Consider the following 14,316-nt stretch of genomic DNA (forward strand, 5'->3'; position numbering starts at 1 on the left):
GAAGGCATGGGCGCTTCTGACAGGCCGCCACTGCTCAGGGCTCCCCACTGCCCCGGCTGGAACCTCCTTAGATCTGTTCTGCGGCCCGAGTCTGTGTGCCCAGTCCTTCCTCCCCGCTTCCCAGGGCTCAGGCCACGCCGAGCTCTGCCGCCCTCCCCGCCCCCATCTCTTGTGCATCTCTAATCTCGCCTCGCCTCGGGTCGGCTTCTTGGAGGGTGTGAACTCACAGAGGCTCTTTAAAAAAACTTTTTTTTTTGCGGTACGCGGGCCTGTCACTGTGGTGGCCTCTCCCGTTGCGGAGCACAGGCTCCGGAAGGGCAGGCCTGGCGGCCACGGCTCACGGGCCCAGCCGCTCCGCGGCATGTGGGATCCTCCCGGACCGGGGCACGAACTCGTGTCCCCTGCATCGGCAGGCGGACTCTCAACCACTGCGCCACCAGGGAAGCCCTAAAAAAACTCTTTTAAAAAAATTAATTAATTTATTTCTTGCTGCGTTGGGTCTTCGTTGCTGCACGCAGGCTTTCTTTAGTTGCAGCGAGCTGGGGCTTCTCCTGTTGCAGAGCACGGGCTCTAGAGTGCAGGCTCAGTAGTTGTGGTTCACGGGCTCAGTTGCTCCGCGGCATGTTGGATCTTCCTGGACCAGGGCCCGAACCCGTATCTCCTGCACTGGCAGGTGGATTCGTAACCACTGCGCCACCAGGGAAGTCCCATAGAGAGGCTTTTTGGATTTAAAAGCTCTACTGCTGGGACATTTCTCAAGGGGTTAAGGGTCTACAAAGAAGTTTTAAAATGTTTAGAACAAAAGGCAGCCTTTAAAACAAAATCAGCTATGAAAATGCAGCATATTGTTTTAATTTTTTTTATTTGCTCCAGATCGCTGAAGGAATCAGTGTGGATTGGGAACAGCGTGAAGCCTGGCATCGAGGGGCCGCCGGAGTAGAAGTCCCTCTTGGGGGCTCTCCTGTCTCCCCTGGCTCTGTTGCTGTTTCTCTTGATGAGCCGTGAACTAAACTTGTGCTCACGTTGTGGCGGCTGCTGTGTTTTTCCCATGAATGATTTGTGAAGAGGGGTAGGGATGGGACTTATGCAAGGATAAATGCCCTAACCCGGCCAACACAGGTGGTGGGTGAAGGCCCACTGTGGGAAGGACTTTGTTCTCAGGCAGTAGAGGTGACGGCTTCACGTGGATTTTCAAACAGCCCCTTCTGAGATGGAGTTGGAAGTGACAGCATCGAGGTCCTGGATGCTGGCTGCTCTGCTCGTGTCCAGACCCCTCCGTGGAGTCTTTGCTTCCTCTGCTTGATATCCGTTTCCTATGATCAGCATCACAGGTGCTTTTGAAGGCTGCTACCACGTTTGTGCTGTCTTTTGGAATTAATCAAAACTTTAATCCTCTGCTCAAAAAGTTTCTTTTGAACTATGGAAATATCAGCCCTGTCAGAAAATATTTCTGAAGGGAAAACTGAAAACAGCTTAAACTCCTCTCTCTAAAGTTTTTTCCGAGTGAGCAATGTTTTAAACTTAAAAACGTTCCCGTGTAATTATGTCTCTGTGTGTATTCGTGCTTTTCTTCTGCTTGACTTCCATTCTGTTTACTCAGCAGTTAGGAGCCGTGCCACACAGGGCTCAGCGGATGGAAGACGTCCTCACGATGTGCTCAGAAAACGAGAAAGGGGAGCCCAAGGGGAGAAGCCACACGTGTGCTCTGTCCTCCCCAGCACGGCGGTTAAGGGGGAAGGGCATCATCTTTCTGAGATACCGTCCACTCTCCCTTCCTTATTAAAGAAAACATTTAAAGACGTGAGAAATGAACAACAAACGATGTGAGATTTAGGAATCCATCCAACTTAAAATCAGCTGCTGCTGAGCAGACCGCACATGAAGAGACAAACGAGTGTAGGGTCAGAGCGACACTTTCCAGCCTCTCGGGAACAGTGACCCCAGAGCTGTTCACTTGCCCGTTTTCCTCTCCACCCGCCCCAACAATATGACAACCAAGACCCGCTCTGAAGAGACTAACAGCTAATGTTTGGAGCATTTTGCAACACGTCTTGACAAGTGAGGTTCTCCATTATATCACAGAAGCAGAAGCCAGGAAAGGATCACAGTTTAATCGTTCTTCAGTAAAAGAAATGGTTGCTCTCATTTAGAAATGTATTCTCGGGACTTCCCTGGTGTCCAGTGGTTAAGACTCCTTGCTTCCACTGCAGGGGGCGTGGGTTCGATCCCTCCTCGGGGAACTAAGATCCCGCATGCCCTGAGGCTCAGCCAGAACAAAACAAAACAGAAAAACCCCCCAAACCCCCAAAACTACTAGAAATGTATTCTCTTAAATTTGAGCACATGCTACTAATGGGAGAACCTGAAACCAAAATATGACAAGACCACTCTCAAAGCAACCGGGCAACATACAGAGAAGGCACGTGAGAGGCAGTCCAGGGCTGTGAGAGATCCCGGGGGACAGGCGGGCACAGTGGTAACTGTAACGCCAAGTCTGTGTCTCCAGAACCAGAAGAGTGCTTGGCACATAGGACTGCATTTTTTGAATGAATAAGAAAGAAATGAAATTTCTAAATCAAGGTTTAACTCTGGAAAGCAGAAGCATCTGATAGTTGTTCGGGATTTGTCAGCATAAAATGTTACATAGTGAGTGTAACCAGAGATGTTAATTTTATATACAAGAGAATTACTAGAATTAAACAAATAGTTTAAGGAAAAGGCAGTCAGAATGGGGAAAGCTAAACATGGGTCGCTCCCTGAAGAGCATCTGTTTGTTCTGCAGAATTCAAGCTGCCAGAAGGCCAGAGGCTGCGTCCTTGGGATGCTGATGCTGTGTCCCTTTATGCAACATCCAGCAGTGGCTGCATGGGAGTGAGCACCGCCAGGACGAGGCAGCTCTTCCCTCCCTCACGAAGAATGATCCTCTGGAAGGACCTGAGGACTCAAAGTCCTAGGACGGCTCTGATCTTGGTGCACATGTGGCAGCGTTCACCCGGCCACTTTCACGGCGTCCTCACGGTCACTGATCTCATGCTGAGCTCCCCAGAACAGATGACAACACGAAGCTCCTCAGCACAGGTTGACCTCATCTTGCTTAGCATTAATTCAGTCAATGGTTTGAGAAGAAAACTGACCAGGAGTTATCTGATAGACAGTGGTGATAGCTTTCAGAGGAATTCATATATACTCTACTACTATGTAGTTGTAAGTAAGATACAAGTTAGTGACAGTATAGATAGTTAAAATTCCCACATAGGATGACGTCTGTGAGTCTTTAACTTCAGATGTGACAAGGTCACCTTATAGCTGATAATTACTAAGAGGGCACCTAGCTGGCAACTTGTTTTGTGTTTCTGCTTTTCCCCTTATTTGTCTTTCTCATGGGTGTTTGTGAGAACTTTCAGCTTTCCCCCCAAGGTATTAAAACAGATGTTTCCTCCCCTAAAGTTTCTTTTAAGATAAATTTATTACTTTAATACGTACTGTTTTAATACAATGAAGTACACTCACATAAACTGTGTAATTTTCATACAAAAATCCCCATTTTTAAATGAGTTTTGACAAATGGATACACCCATGTAACTTTGCCACAATCAAGATGTAAACACATCCATCACCCCGAAGGTTCCCTTGTGCCCTTTTCAGCGAATTCTATCCCACTGCTCTGTTTTCTGTCACTAGAGATTAGCTTTGCTGTTTCTGTAATATCACAATAATGAAATCATACAGAATGTGCTCCTCTGGCTGGCTTCTCTCACTCAGCAGAATGCATGTGAGACTCGTCTATGTTGTTGTATCAGCATTTGCCCCTTTTTAATCCTGAGTAGTGCTCCAGTGTATATATAGACCGCATCTGTTTATCCCTTCACCTATTGATGGGCATGTGGGTTGTTTGCAGTTTTGGGCTATAATGGGTAAACTTGCTATGTGGACTTCTGTTTTCATTTCCTTGGGCAAGTTACCCCCAAACCTTCCACGGCTCATTATTGCCTTATTAAATTAAGCACGCTCTCAATCACCCTCCACAGAATGGTCCAAATTACCTTTCCTGTCTTTTCTTCCCAACCTGTCCTCACCTTTCAGCCAAGCGAGGTCCCCTGCAGATCTCTGCACAGCCCCTGTAGCTTCTGGACTCCACTGGGGCTCACACTGTTTCCCACACCTGGAATGTCTTCCCACCTCTGTCAGATTCCCGCCTACCACGAGTCCCATTTCAAAGGCCTCCCTTTCATAAGTTGTCTCTGACTCAACCATCAGAAGTCATCTCTCCCGTCACTGAACTTTGTACCCCTCTGTACAGCACTTGCCTTATAATTATAGTCGATTCTTGTTATTTATGGTAGTTGTGTTCTATAAAGTCTCCACAAACACTGTATTAGTGAATACTAAACTCCCATTCCTAGGGAAATACAGGGTTATGTTCCCATGAGCCTCTGGTCACCACGTTTTCATCAACCAAGTAATACATGACCTTGTTTCCATGTGTGTTTCATAGGTACTCTTGACTCACTGACTCTGACCTCCCTGGCAGCACCATGACTCACACCTGAACGAGGCTTACCTGACACACCGTCTCTTCTCCTTAGGTACGTCCTGGGCTTCCTGAACTCGGGAACACTAGACAGCACTTCAGCACTATGCTTGGGGGTCATCGTAAACAGCAAAATCACCAATAAAAAGCACAAAAATGCAAAAACTATGGCACTAAATAGACCATAAAAAAGAACAGGTGTCGGGCTTCCCTGGTGGCGCAGCGGTTGAGAGTCCGCCTGCCGATGCAGGGGACACGGGTTTGTGCCCTGGTCCGGGAAGATCCCACATGCCGCGGAGCGGCTGGGCCCGTGAGCCATGGCCGCTGAGCCTGCGCGTCCGGAGCCTGTGCTCCGCAACGGTGGAGGCCACAACAGTGGGAGGCCCGCGTACCGCAAAAAAACAGGACAGGTGTTTATAGTCGGAGAGCTGAAACAAAAAGGCAGGGTCCTCACCTTGTCTGTCTGACCTGAGCCTGAGTGTCAGGAAACTCAAACTTTTCATCGATCTGTGCATGTCCATGAATGACTACAGTGAGTAGACAAATTCACAAATTTTATGGAATTCCAAGAATAACAAGGATTGACTGTACTGATTTCCCTTTTGTAAGCTCTAAGGCGGTGACTGTATCTGCCATGTCATCTAACACAATGCTTGGCCCATGGGAGGAATGTGATATTGAGAAGCATTTGGGGGAGACTGATAGAAAAATAAAGTTATACTAGGTCACCCAATTGATCAGGTAACTTAAAATTTGTTATGCACCTCAATGTGCCAGGCCCACATGGGGAGCAGGTATATAGTGGTGAACAAAACGAGAGACCCTGTCCTCACTCGCAGGAGTAAGAATAGGAAGGCTAGCAGAAGGAGCAGCAAAAATGGAAATGTAAAATTTCTCCTCAGATGGAAAGAAGATTCCAGAGACTGAGAGCTGATCACTTACTATAGCTACCTTGGAATAAACAGCAACAAAAATCCATCTGCAAGCCCCTCAGGAGAGCCTGAAGGTAGCTCACTGTAGTAGTTAAAAGCATGACTGGAGTCAGACTGCTCCGTTTTTAATTTTGGTCCTATTAGCTGTGTGACCTTGGGAGAGTTATTTAACCTCTCTGCTTCACTTCTTCTTTTGTAAATGGGAATATCCTATCCTCTACCTCTTTGGGTTGTTATGAGGATCGCGTGAGCTAATATTTGTAAAGCGTTTGGAACAGTGCCTAATGTAGTAAAAAGCAGGTGTTGATCATATTTTGAAAATTACGCAGTGCCCAATTCATCTGCTGTCAGATCAAGGTGATTTACCTTTTAAAGAGAAACAGGGAAGTGGAATATGAGGTAGATAATCTCCTGGGCATCTCATTATCAAGCCAGGAAAGGGGGTCTCGGGCTCTCAGGTGAACTGTGTAGTCTGAGGACATGCCGAGTAGAGATGTTCCAAGATGTTATCAGGACTGAGTCATGGTTGGTCCTGAGGCTAAGAATCACCACCCCATTTTGCTCGTCTCCTGGTGAGTCACATACAAACCTACTGAGAAAATGTTCAGTATGTAGAAAAGGATTAATTTTGGATGGACGGTTAACACTGAAAGAGAAATTAAAGTTTAAATACTCTAAAATATTAGAAAAAAAAAGGTTCTATAAAAACAGCATAGGGAATTCCCTGGCAGTCAAGTGGTTGGGACTCTGTGCTTTCACTGCATTGGCCTGGGTTCAATCCTTGGTTGGGACACGTGGCACAGCCAAAAAAAACCCCCCAAAAAACAAAACAAAAAACCCACAACAGCATGAAGTCAGTAGCCATGAAGTAAAAGCACTGATGGATTAAGGAAACAAAACATAACAAAAGCAAAAACCGAGTGAGTAACTGGGTAGCACAATTCTAAGGCCAACTGAGTCCATGAAATCACCCTGAAGAGCACAGGCAGAGAGCTGTGTGACAAACGCCACAGGAGGAAACCTCCCACATGCCCCAAACGTGTAGCGAAAAGCACAGGACATACAAGTGCCAGAAAACAAGCATTAAGCCCATTTTCTTTCTTATTTTAGTCAATCAATTGTTAATTAATTAATTAAGTTTTGGCTGCATTGGGTCTTCGTCGCTGTGTGCGGGCTTCCTCTAGTTGCAGCAAGCAGGAGTTGCTCTTCGTTGTGGTGCATGGGCTTCTCATTGCAGTGGTTTCTCTTGTCGCGGAGCACGGGCTCTAGGAGCGTGGGCTTCAGTAGTTGTGCCATGTGGGCTCAGTAGTTGTGGCTCACGGGCTGTAGGGCGCAGGCTTAGTAGTTGTGGTGCACAGGCTTAGTTGCTCCGCGGCATCTTCCTGGACCAGGGCTCGAACCCGTGTCCCCTGCATTGGCAGGCAGATTCTTAACCACTGCACCACCAGGGAAGCCCTAAGCCCATTTTTCTGAACGAATAAAGATGCCAAAGGTTCTATGCCCAATTATAATTCATAAAGCGTGGTAGAGGAAGCTGGGGCCTTAGGAAAGGAAAACAGAGTGTATGAGGAAAGACGGAAGGTCGTTATTCTGTCTAGAGGAGAAAGCTGAAGGGTTACTGAACTGTATTCTTTGAGAACGGAAGGGCAGTTTTTCCTCTGTACCCTTGTAGAAACCTGAGAAAATAGAACCCAATGACTCAATATAGCAACAAAATCCTTTTACTTGTGGACTCATGACTATGTAAAAATGCCATGAAAAATGAAAGCTTCATAAGACTCAAGGTCTCAAGATTTCTGCACCGTAGCGAACATAGATGTCAGAGCACATGTGCTCAAAGGAAAAAAATGCCAGTTGGCCGAAGGTTTTCAGCGAGTCCTGCTTATTCTTTATTTCATTTGTCTTGGAATGTGGAGGCCATTTGTTTCATGTAATGTGAAGTCAGTGCCTTTTTTTTTTTTTTGGCAGTATGCGGGCCTCTCACTGTTGTGGCCCCTCCCGTTGCGGAGCACAGGCTCCAGACGCGCAGGCTCAGCAGCCATGGCTCACGGGCCCAGCCGCTGCGCGGCATGTGGGATCTTCCTGGACCCGGGCACGAACCTGTGTCCCCTGCAGCGGCAGGTGGACTCTCAACCACTGTGCCACCAGGGAAGCTCGTCAGTGCCTTTAACTATGGTACGTTAATGGTTGTGAACAGTAGAAAAGAGTAAGATTGTGGTTGATAAAGAAATACAGTGACAAGTTTAAAAAACTTTGCTGTGTGTTTTTACCATTTGATAGTAATGTAATTATGCTCTGGGATACTGAATCTGGCGCTTCAGTGAAAGGGTTTGTGAAATAATTCTATTAAAACCCCAAAAGATAGTCATTATGACTTCAAGCCAATTCGTGTACTAAAATGTAACCTTGTTTCATGGTGCCCAACACACAGGCAGTGTCTTGGTTATACATGCCTGAGTCACAAATATACACCTAGTCCCTGCTCTCTGCTATTGTTCCTTTAGTCGGAAGCCTGTCTTTCCACCCCCTTCTTGGGAAAGGGGAGGAGTTATTTCACATTTCACTTTCTTCTTTCTTTCCTCTTCTCTAGACCAGTTTTCTCAGGAAAAATATTCTCTCATGTCCTTCTCTGCTTCAATTGTGAATTAAAAAAAAAATTGATCCTCGTTATGTTTAAGAACAAGCCACGCAAACATCTTTATCGAAGAAAAAGGCAGAATTAAAGCTCTAAAGTGAAATCAGATGTAACAGAATCAGGAGACTCAATTTCAAATTTCTGAATTTTCCAGAATATCCGCAAAGCTCTCTAATTCTCCACCCTCTTCCAGAAACACACATAAGAGATGTGAAACATTTTCACTTAATTTCATTGTTAATTTACTTACCCCAATAGTACTGCACCTTATTTCAGTATTTCAAATGCAAAGCAGTCCAGTTAATTAGTGATCTGGCCTGGGAACCTATCACTTATGATATTGGTCCTATGAGAAAATACATATCAAGTTCAAAATGGCTGTACCGATTAACTTGGAACTAAATGTTAGAAATTAACTTGGTCATCAAGAATCATTACCACCATCACCAATTTTTTTTTATTTTTTATTTTTTGCGGTACACGGGCCTCTCACTGTTGCGGAGCACAGGCTCCGGACACGCAGGCTCAGCCGCTCCGCGGCATGTGGGATCCTCCCAGACCGGGGCACGAACCTGTGTCCCCTGCATCGGCAGGCAGACTCTCAACCACTGCGCCACCAGGGAAGCCCCATCACCAATTATTGACTTCTTGCTGTACATGAGGGCATTTACTGTGAGGACACAAAGCGGGTGTGTAACAATACCTGCCCTGTCAGGATGTAAATGGAGAGGTCAAAGTAGCAATGAATGACAAGTGGGCAGAAAATACAGCAAGCGCCATGAGAAGGTGCACTTTGGAAAGTTCTCACAACCTTGACCCTTGACCTGGTTGAGTTTTGGCTGCACCAAGTTTAACCTTTGAAAGGTTAAACTTAAGTAGAGACAGGGGAAATGGGATGGACAAAAGTACATTGGGGTGATGTGGGGCGTGCAAGATCTCTTCAGGGAAGTGATTAGGCCAATTTAGCTGGAAGAGTATTCTGTTGCAAAGTAACAAACCATCCCGAAAAGACGACAGAATTGTACAAGTTAAGCCCAGTCAGCAATGGGGAAACAGTAGAGGTTTCTGAAGAGAGCATGGAGATGATGTTCTCTCTTTAATCTAGCTGCAGGTGCAAGGTAAGAGGAAGAAGCCAGAGGCAGAACCAGTTAGATCACAGTGCGAAAGGCACTGAGCCTACTAGGAACTAATGGGTGGTTTCACAGGTGGGAGGGAGCTTTTTTCTTTTTTTGCGTACGCAGGCCACCCACTGCCGTGGCCTCCCCAGTTGCGGAGCACAGGCTCCGGACGCGCAGGCTCAGCGGCCATGGCTCACGGGCCCAGCCACTCCTCGGCATGTGGGATCTTCCCGGACCGGGGCACGAACCCGTGTCCCCTGCATCGGCAGGCGTACTCGCAACCACTGCGCCACCAGGGAAGCCCTCTTTTTTTTTTTTAATTTTACTTACTTATTTTTGGCTGCTTTTGGGTCTTTGTTGCTGCACGTGGGCTTTTCTCTGGTTGCGACGAGCAGGGGATTACTCTTCGTTGTAGTGTGCAGGCTTCTCATTGCGGTGGCTTCTCTTGTTGTGGAGCACGGGCTCTAGGCGCGCAGGCTTCAGTAGTTGTAGCACACAGGCTCAGTAGTTGTGGCTCACAGGCTTAGTTGTTCCGCATGTGGGATCTTCCTGGACCAGGGTTCGAACCCGTGTCTCCTGCATTGGCAGGCGGATTCTTAACCACTGCGCCACCAGGGAAGCCCAACTTTTTTCTTTGTAAACTCTCTGGAAAGCACTGCCACGTTGAAGATACCACAGTATTTATTCACTGTGCTATGAGGATCAATAAGCATTATTGGAATGTAGATTGGTAAGTTGTAATGGTTCTACTATGCAAGTCGTCCTTTAGTATTCACGGGGGATTGGTTCCAGGACAGCCCCCAAGATATTCAAAATCCAAGGATGTTCAAGTACCTTATATAAAAAGGTGTAGTATTTATTGTGCTTTAAATGATCTCTAGACTACTTATAATACCTAATACAATGTAAATAGCTGCTGGTGCACAGCAAATTCAAATTTTGCTTTTTGGAAGTTTTTGGAATCTTTTTCCCCCCATTTTTTCCCCAACATTTATTTATTTATTTGGCTGCGCTGGGTCTTAGTTGCGGCACACAGGATCTTCCTTGTGGCATGCGGGATCTTTCGGTGCTGTGCGTGGGCTCATTGCAGTGCGTGGGTTTCTCCCTAGTTGTGGCACACGGGCTCCAGAGTGCATGGGCTCAGTAGTTGCAGCGTGTGGGCTTAGTTGCCTTGCAGCATGTGGGATCTTAGTTCCCAGATCAGGGATCGAACCGTGGCTTTGGAAGGAGGATTCTTAACCACTGGACCACCAGGGAAGTCCCTTCCTGAGTATTTTTGATCTGCGGTTGCTTAAATCCGAAGATGTAGAACCTGCAGATACGGAGGGCCGAATGCAGTTGGGATCAGAGGAAGGATATATTTCTGCCCTCAGAAGTGGGGGGCGGGAAAGAAAGAGGTAAAAGAAGGGGATCTGTAAAGAGAGGCTAGAATGAAGTGGACCTTGGGTCAATTTTAGGCTTAAAACAAATATGCAGATGTGCAAACACTGGACTAAGTCCTTTGAAGAAAGTGTTTATTTTCCTAGAGAAATAATTTGCTATTCTCCATCATAAAACGTACATTCTTTAGAGAGCTGGACATGCAAGAGAAATATAAACACACTTGATCTCCAGGTCAGCTTTGTAACCTTTGCAAAGCAATCAACCTTTTGACTTTAAAAGAGGGAAAGAATTACAGTGACTGAAATACCAAATTCTGATCGACTGAGATGTCCCTAGACCAATTCAGAGAAATAAATAGTAAACTTACCATTCTGTTCATTAATACTGTTGAGAAAAATGCCTCAAAACCCATTCATACAGAAACATAACCCAGTTTTAGGATAATCCGGTTCCTAGAGAGAAAAGAGGTTGGCTCAGATAGTTCCACATTAAGCCCCTCAACACCTCTGTGAGGAGGGTTTAACGTTAATATAATTATCTTCCTTTAACAAGGCAAGGAAAGAAAAGCAAAGGACTATCCCAGGGTTACAGAGTAAATCTAGGGAGATGCCCGAATTGGATCCCAACTGTCCTGACTCTTAAGATTTGAGGGGTGTATCTGGGGAATAAGGTGGCACAGTATTAAAAATGCAACTGCTTTCATAACCTTCTTAAATAACTAGGTAAATTAATGAACTATTGTACTGTAACATGGCAATTCTATTTTTGAACTTGTAATACAGGAAGAAATTTATAGTTGCAAAGACAATGCATTACCAAGCATTTTTAATGACTAACTACACTCCCTTAAAAAACAACAAGAACAACAACAGAAAAACACCAAACAGCCTACTACATATTGAGGGGGGGGGGAATCCAATTTAACAAATATAAAGCTACAAAATTGTACTTTCTTTAGAGGAAGCCTTTTCTCTCAGTCGCCTAATTATATTTTCAGATGGAAACAATAAAAATTAAAATGCAGCCCTGAGTCATTTCATCTTCAAGTAAAATGGATAGTTATAGTTTCTAAAAACTAGAATCAAAAAAATATACGTTCACTTGTCACGGAGAAATATAAGCGTTTTGTAATATTATATAGGAAACTATGCTAATACCTGGCACGCAGATATCAAATCTGGAATGGCGTTTGGTGCCATTTAATATTATTTTCTAAGGCAACACGGTCAACTTCAATTACTCACAGACTGACGATTATATCTCATACCATTTACTTAAACTTATCATTGTTCACTATAATTTCCCATCAACATTAAACCGGGATAGAGGAAACTGATGAAATGTCAGTTAACCTTGCTATTTATACATGCTTTGATTAAAATATAAGTTAAATAGCTAATATAGTTTTGAGCTATCATAGATATGAGTTTATATACAATTTCAATACTCCAATATAAAGTCAATTAATATTACACTGTAGTTTGGCCCTGCTTGTCATTAAAAAAAAATGGAACTTTTAAAAGAAAAATAAATGTTTATATTTTTTCCACAAAAATTCTCAATACAGCATGCATCTTTGTATAACATACTAGTTATATAGTAGATACTGGCCAACATTTTGTTAAAAAAAAAAGTTTTCCTGAGAAGTCCAGTTTATATGAACCGCTAACTGCCCACCTCCCCTTTCAATATAAAGCATGTCAGCACCCAAGGATGATCAGCAATGAGAAACGAAGTCCATCTTCCCATCTGAGGCTCTTAGTACCTGCAGTTCTATTTTAGTGCAATAATTCCTGAAGGTAGTCTCCAGACCACCCACATATCCAGACCTCATATTCCCTGGCAAAGAATATTTATGTCCTACTAGGTTTAAAAGACCAGTCAGGGCAAGGCAGAGCTTTCTGTAAGTTATGTCATAACAAGGTCAGCAAGCGCCACTCTGCTCTTTTCAAGCTCAGAAAAACGGAGTCATAATTTTTTGAAAACCCAACGTAAAGGTTCTCTTCAAGAGAAGCACCACCATCCTCAGCACTTACACATGATACGAGAGCAAACGTTACCTCAACGACTACTCAGGCTACATGGCCCAAGAAATCACACTTAAAAACCCCAAAAGAAACAAAAGAAAAAGCTATAATAAACTCTGAGAAAAGCAATATTCCTTTTTCTGCCTTAGCTTAAACATGACTGCTTTCATTCATTAGTTAAAAAGAAGCCTGCGGAAATTGATACAAATAATCCAAGAAATGCAGTGGAATGCCATGATGTCATGAGAAGACTCTGGAGAGTGAGTTTTCTCTGGTTTATATTAACTATCAAAGGTTCTGCTGGGGCATAAATTAGCTCCTGTCCCACAGACTTTAAAAACAAGTCACAAAATCCACGTTAGAATAGAAGTGTTTTAATTTTTATAAATAACTTATCTGTTACAAAGATAGTTTTTACCCAGCTAAATCACAAAACCATCAACTCAAGATATCCAAATTACGTTTTATTAATAAAACAAGTAAAAACTGATTTATCAATCTTCACATAGAACTGCAGATGAAGCTGAAAAACAAGGCCTATTTTTAAAACAAAACGCATCAAATGTAAGGGCTTTGAGTTTGTCTAATTAACTAGGATTGTCATAGTTCTTCCCATATACAAGATGCAAAGCCTGGAAGTTAAGGCTTTGACATTCATATAGAATCACCTGTAATAATCCTGTTTATTTAAAAATATTCATTTGCAAACATTTACAGTGGGTGACAGTCTACATTACCTATCTTTTGCTACATTTCAGCACTTCCCTTAGGCCCATTCTAAGCACTGATATATAATTCCATAATTGTTTTTTAAAATGCATACTGTTATTTCTTTTTCTTGATTTCATTTAGTTATATACACTCCTGATCATCTGAATATTTATTTTCCTTATAAAAATATATCATCAAAATAAAGAGATGCTTGAGGTTGCTTCAGTGTTCAAGTTTGCTTGTTTTTCTTTTTTCCAGCTCTTCTTCAGTTGTCCTAAATATGACTAGCCTTGTTTTATAAATATACATGATACTGCCACCAAGTCAGGTTTAGAAACGGATTGCCCCAACAGTAAAGCATTTAAACTTCTCTCCGAAAAAAGGGCTGTAGGTACTGCTGCTGTTGCTGGTTTTGAAACTGTACTTTCCCAATAGTAATCTCTCGTGAGAGTTCTGTGGGACATGAGGCAGATAAAGCAAGCTTAACCTTGTTGCTGTCAGTGGGTTAAAAATATCTTTTGTTTTAAGCTTCCCTGTGGAAGATAAAACACTGTGTTGTGTTACCCACTGCTAAAGTCAGTATATAGTGTGACCTATAGACGTAAGTCTTGTAATATTTTCTGCAATTCACTGTGCAGCATCTGTATGTCTTCACAGAACATCGGCACTCATGAGGGCAAAGTACAGAATAAGTAGAGGAAAGTTATTTTGTGCATAGTTTCATTTCATTAATGCTTTTTTTATTTTAAGGCATTGCTTCTCTCAGGTAAGGCTTAAAAAGGGACACGATCGTGCTTAATCACTAAAAGGAAAAAAGAAAATTAGTTAACAAAAGACTATTACACTATACATATAGAAATACAAGAAAATAATAAGGAAGAAAAGAAATCACTTAAAGCAGACTCGAGAGATCTGTACAGTAGGAAAGGCTTTGGGATATCTCACTCCATGTTTGTACAGACAATGCATGCTGCTTTTC

Source organism: Phocoena phocoena, chromosome 12, assembly GCF_963924675.1.
Source record: "Phocoena phocoena chromosome 12, mPhoPho1.1, whole genome shotgun sequence".
Classification (NCBI taxonomy): domain Eukaryota; kingdom Metazoa; phylum Chordata; class Mammalia; order Artiodactyla; family Phocoenidae; genus Phocoena; species Phocoena phocoena.